General features: G+C 30.5%; 1 protein-coding gene across 1 annotated transcript in view; it reads left to right on the top strand.

Moving 5' to 3' along the window:
* Positions 1-2,084: 2,084 nt before the first annotated feature.
* The window catches only part of LOC114324571 (protein bric-a-brac 1-like), a 103,738-nt gene continuing 99,190 nt past the window's right edge, over positions 2,085-6,632 (top strand). Inside the window, exon 1 of the mRNA XM_050656928.1 lies at positions 2,085-2,225. The gene's annotated coding sequence lies outside the window, so the exon portion shown is untranslated. The remainder of the gene's footprint in view (positions 2,226-6,632) is intronic.

The raw sequence follows: 6,632 nt of genomic DNA, 5'->3' as shown, positions 1-6,632 counted from the left end.
TTTTTTTTCAAATTCAAAATACTGTGTATTCTGCAGACTTAAAGTAAGAGCAGCTTTGAGTGCTAGAATAGCTCACAATTTAATAACCCAGTGTCAAAAATGCTTAAAACTTAAAGACAAAAAAGTTATACGATAAAATAACCGTTGCCCTACCCAAAACGGACGCCTATGACCAGTACTATAAATTCGCAATTGATGGAAACGATTTATCTCTGGAAGATAAATAGGCGTACCGGTTTTTATTTTTCTAAATAGAAGCGTTCTGGAGGTATTAAAAAATCTAATTATATGACGCCATCTTCAAAAAGCTCTAGCTCCCTTATGCTAATAAGGACATAGATAATGGACGTCTAACGTCCATTATCGTATTATTTAACACACCAAAAATGATGGAATAAACTGCGCGTTAAAGTGACTGGCCACACTTATTTTAGCGCGTAGTCAATAATTTCAATATGGAAGTCGAAGCTGCTACGCTGTTATATTTGATGAGTGGAGTGCTAATTATTATTTTATGAATTTATTATTTTATAAATGGATCAAGCAAAAACCAAGACTCAAAAGAAGATGGTGGATGCTAAAAATGCACATAAAACGAACACGGTAATGGTAATGACATCAAATGCAAACCAGCTTGTTTTATATACCTCTTTCGTTCCCATGCCAGATTTTAACGATTATTGATATTTATTTAAATGGGTCCTATAGTATCCCATAAGTATGTCTTTTTTCTTTTTCAAATCTTCTACCGTAGCTGGAAAAGATAATGATTGCACAATTCGACGCCAAGCGTCACCATGAACCCCACGATTTTTACGTGATTTTGTCGGGGATCCCATAAACATGTTTCTGTTTCGAACACTGTTAAAAATTCAAGTATTTTCTTGTTACTCCACTCCATTTTCGTAGAATAGTATCTATGTAACCTATTTCACAAAACAAATTACTCTGCTGCGCTGCAAGCTAGAACTTGTTGAAACAGTGCAAGTGTAGCCATAACAACACGATAAGTAACGGAGTAACTCCTTTGCAGTGTCGAAAGAAACCGACACCCGATCTATCGTCTAACTTTTAACGGCATTAATAATGGCATTAGCAAATTAGCGCGCTAAGTCATGGCTACACCTAACGCGTTAGTCAAATAACGCGTTAATTAACGGCATTAGATGTTACTGTGGCCCCAGCATTAGGAAGCATTTTCGGATTAGGTGAATTAGGTTAAATTATTGTATTAAAATTATCTGAGGAATCTCCAGTCTTCGTTTGTCAGGAGAGTATCTGGACACCCTGTATAATAGTACCGGTAGACTGATATCATAGTTAAGGGGATCGGTACAAACTTTCTGCTTCAATGCTATTTAAATGGGATTCTTTTTTTTTTCGAAATCTGAGAAAACAAATAAGTATTTTTGAAAAATTTAAACGCATAATGAAAGACTACGTTATAACCGAGGGCCGAAAGTCCCTGAAAACTTCTGTAATGTTTATTTTAATAAGTTACAAGGGTGAAAAGCTAAAAAAAATGTAGTGTGATTTTTAATTTCAAATATATCATTCAAGAGAAACTTTTTATTTATTCTAAGGGACTTTCGGCCCTCGGTAATAAAGTAATCTTTCATTCTGCGTTTAAATTTTTCAAAAATACTTATTAGTTTTCTCAGGATTCGAAAAAAATGAATACATTTAAAATTTTGACATGCGTCAAAATTTTGCATTGTGCTCCTTTCCCCTTAATGAAAGATGTACAGTCATTTGGCTGAAGTACGATCGCTGTAGTTTGTAGAACATACGACTTCCATAAAAAAAATAAAAACAGGATTAATTAGAGATGCGTTTCAAGCGAAAAATATTGATTTCTAAGGAAGGTCAAATTGTGCTACCTCTAAAATATTTTAATTTTTGTGACATAATTAGATTAACAGTCCATTGAAGCATATATTTTGAAAATATATCACTTGTAATATATCCAATATACCCAACAAAAAAATTTAATAATATACCAAATAAAAATGTAATCAACCACTTGTTGTGATTTGCACATTGTATGTCAACGTAAAAGTGGCAACGGCGCACAACAACCGTCCCTCTAACCTCCAGTAACAGCACGTCTAGTCGTCGATCTGTCATGTTTCCTCAAATATTTTGATAAACAAAGCATAATCAAAGTAAAAAACAGTTGTGATTTAAAGTGCATCTTAGTGTTGAATGTGTAAAATCAAAATTAGGTGAGTACCACATGCATTTCGTCCTGTTTTTTGATTGTATTTTGTATTCGGTTTGTTGTTTGCCATTTCTGTCAAGTCTCGGCGGTACGGCATGTGCCTGTTGAGTTCGGGTGGCGTCCTGGCTCTTGGCGTCGCTGCGTGCGCAAACATCGGACACCGGCTATGTCGGTTGCTTCGATGTTACTGTGTTGTGGGTTGGAATCGGGATGGGCGAAACCGCGATTTTGGAACTGACATATTCATTCAACTAAGTTTATTATGCGACGGCATTTTAATGTAGAGGCGAGCAGGCGGTATATCCGGTTACGTTATGGAATAATTCCGTAATCGTATTAATTCATTTTTTCCAACGCGCTAAACATAAATAGGTACTTACATTTAATTTTTTAGTTCAGAAATATTAAAGACAGTTTTAACCCATTATCCCCAAATTAATTATTTTTTTTCTACGACCGTTTAATAACATGTTCATTATTCGCTATTTTTTCGTAGATAATAGCACCCATTACTGTACCCGTGAGTAATAATTCATTACTCACGGGCTGAAGTTACTCACGGGTCATTACTCACGGGCTGAAGTTAGATTCAATTGACGCATGCCACTTTTAATATTAATTGTATATAAACTGCAATTAAAATTACTTAAAGTTGTTTATTTAATACAATAATTATTGTAATTTATATCAATAATTAACTTCGAAAATTTTTTAAAGGAATTTTAACTCTAACAATGTCAGTATATTTTTTACGTTTATATCTTGTTTACTAAAAATTTTGACGTTTATCATTTATTTTAGTGACAGTGACATTAGCTGATTTTGTTTATGTTAATTGGAATTTATAACTAATATTGTGTTTATTGTTCAAGTTATATTGTGTTATAGTATATTATCCAACGAGCATGTAATGATGGCTATTACTCACGATGATGAAGTTTGCGACACGAGCCGTAGGCGAGTGTCGTAATTCATCAGAGTGAGTAATAGCCATTACATGCGAGTAGAATACTATACTTTTTCTACGACCTCTCTTTATTTTAATTAGTAAAAAATTTAATTATCAACTACTCGAGATTTAAATTATAATAATTTACCAAAATACCTAAATGCTATTTACCCCTAGTACGTGACTGAATAATTGGTTGCCTACTATTACCAAATTCTTATTTATTGTAAAAATACAACTAGAAATAGTCAATAAAGTTCTATAAGTTCTATTCCTTTCCGAAAAATTATAAGCTTAAATTTGTACCTACTGTCAGTGAATTTAATAAATAGGAAACGGCTGTTGTCGGTGGACGTATTTCATATAATAGTTATAATGTATACCTATTTACATTTAACTATATATCATATAATAATATGAAAAATAAACACAATATTAGTTATAAATTCCAATTAACATAAACAAAATGCGCTAATGTCAGTGTCACCAAAATAAATGATAAACGTCAAAATTTTTAGTAAACAAGATATAGACGTAAAAAATATACTGACATTATTACAGTTAAAATTCCTTTAAAAATTTTTCGAAGTTAATTATTGATATAAATTATAATAATTATTTTATTAAATAAACAATTAAGTAATTTTATTTGCAGTTTATATACGATTAATATTAAAAGTGGCATGCGCCACTTGAATCTAACTTCAGCCCGTGAGTAATGAATTATTACTCACGGGTACAGTAATGGGTGCTATTATCTATGAAAAAATAGCGAATAATGAGCATGTTATTAAACAGTCGTAGAAAAAATATGTTATAACATATTATGTATAGTTAGTTATATTATTATATTATATATAGTTAAATATAAATATACATTTAGTCCAAGTAATGAAGCTTAAAATAGGACAAAACCTCGCAATTTTTAGAGAATGGATCGATTTGCTTGAAAATTTGAGAATAAGTAGTGGACAAGGATCAAAATCTATATGATGCCAAAAGGCGCTTTTACCATGGGGGTAGTTGCCACCCCATGTCGCGGGTGAAATTTTTTTATTATATTTTGACAGCAAAAGTTGGTAAAAACATTAATTTTAAGCAAAAAATGTTCTATACATTTTTTTGATAAAATTAATAGTTTTCTATTTATTTGCTATCGAAAGTGTTAGTTTTATATTTAGTTATGTTAGTTTTCTGCAGATAACTCAAAAGGTTTTTGTTTTATCAAAACAACTTTGCTTAACAAAAATGTACCTTTTGAAAAAATCACCAAAACCGTTTTTTTTTTATTTTCTTTAAGACCAATAGTAATCGAGCTATACTTTATTATATGTTAGGTCTTCTTCGGCAAATGCTAAATATTGTAGTTTCAAAGTCAAAAGACGGGAAAACTATGCATTTTTCGAGGATCACTTGTTTAAACTAATTTGAAGTATTTAAAAATATCTATCTTCAGAAATAAAAAAAAGTCTTTAGCTCAAAAATTAGGTGGCTTATAATGAGAAGAATTTCAGACCCTATATTTTTCAGCGAAAAAGTGATCGAAAGCAAGCCCCTAATCACCACCCTGATTTAAATTAGTCATTGACCTTATTTCGTCTTCTTTACTTATGTATTATTAATAGGTTCTAGAAGCTTAACTGGTTTAGAATGATTAGTTTAAAAAAAATGGAGTCAAAAGCAAATATCGAATTTTTGAAGTTTGGTAAAAAATTCCCTTTTCTTCAGAATAGAAAGATTATTATCAGAGATACAAAAAAATATTTCAAAATAAAATTGTAGCTTATTTAATTCCCAAGAACTTGGTTTGCAAAAATTTTCTCTACGGTAAAAATTGAGTGAGCTATTGACAATTAAAACTTGTACTAACATGCAAAAATCACCTTTACCAACCCTTTCAAAGTCACCACTTTTTGCGACTGAGGATTTTAAAAGGATTTGGTATTAATAGTCTTATAGATCTTGTAAAAACCTACAAAATTATTTTTTAACAAACTTTCTAAGATAAAAATTAAAAAGGTTACGGTTAAAAAATCAATATATTTTTTTCAAAAAAAAAAGAAATCCAATTGGAAGCATAATAATGTAAGTTAGCTTTGCTTTTAGTCATTGGCCTTATTAATTCTTCTTTATTTATGTATTATTAATAGATTTTAAAAGTTTTACTGGCTTAGAATGATAAGTTTTTAAAAAACTAGTGTTAAAAGCGAATAACGACTTTTTGTAGTTTGGTAAAAAATGCCATTTTCTTCAAAATAGAAAGATTAGCATCAGATATACGAAAAAATGTTTTTATATGAAATTGTAGGTTATTTAATTCCCAAGAACTTGGTTTGAAAAAATTTCTTCTACGGCAAAAATTGACTGAATGGTAAATGAGTATATATCGAAAAACATTGATTTTTTCTATATAAAACTGACACTTTCGATAGCGAATAAATCGAAAAGTATTAATTTTATCAAAAAAATGTATAGAACATTTTTTGCTTAGAATGAATGTTTTTATCAACTTTTGCAGTCAAAATATAATAAAAAATTTCCACCCCTAAGATGGGGTGGCAACCGACCCCATGGTAAAAGCGCCTTTCGGCATCATATAGATTTTGATCCTTGAACTATCCACTACTTATTCTTCGGTTCCTGGACTAATTATAACTATTGAAATACGTCCACCGACAACAGCCATTTCCTATTTATTAGATTAATTGACAGTAGGTACAAATTTAATCTTAAAATTTTTCGGAAACGAATAGAACTTATATTGACTATTTCTAGTTGTATTTTTACAATAAATAATAATTTGGTAATAGTAGGCAACCAATTATTCAGCCACGTACTAGGGGTATATAACATTTAGGTATTCGTGTAAATTATTATTATAATTTAAATCTCGAGTAGTTGATAATAAAATTGTTTACTAAATAAAATAAAAAAAAGGTCGTAGAAAAAGTATAGTATTCTACTCGCATGTAATGGCTATTACATGCTCATTGAATAATATACTATTATTTATCAATGCTCGGTAATATTGTTCTTAATATGGAAATATTCATGAAATTGTTTTATAAATTCGCACTTTTGAATTTTGACTATAATATACAGTGATGAGCGCGCTAATAACCGGCAAAATAGCGCAAAAGATGGAAACCATATTAGATTGTGAGATAAAAAGAAATAAAACTAGTACGAGTTGTTAAATGTAGCGATAGTACCATATAAATTGACATTATATTGATTGTTCCCCACCTTTAGACGTATCAGAGGAGTATGTCAACTAAAACTGTCACTGTGACATTGGCATTTCTCAAACTCGTCCGATATGTCTAAAGGTGGGAAACAATCAATATAATGTCTATCTACAAGTTACTATCGCTAAATTTAACACCTCCACTAGGTTCATCTCTTTTTACCTCACAGCTTTGTATGTTTTCCATCTTTTGTGTTATTTTGCCGGTTATTAGT

The sequence above is a fragment of the Diabrotica virgifera genome, chromosome 7 (genome assembly GCF_917563875.1).
Source record: "Diabrotica virgifera virgifera chromosome 7, PGI_DIABVI_V3a".
Taxonomy (NCBI): Eukaryota; Metazoa; Arthropoda; class Insecta; order Coleoptera; family Chrysomelidae; genus Diabrotica; species Diabrotica virgifera.
Note: the sequence above shows the minus strand (reverse complement) of the source record. Positions and strands in the feature narration are given on the sequence as shown.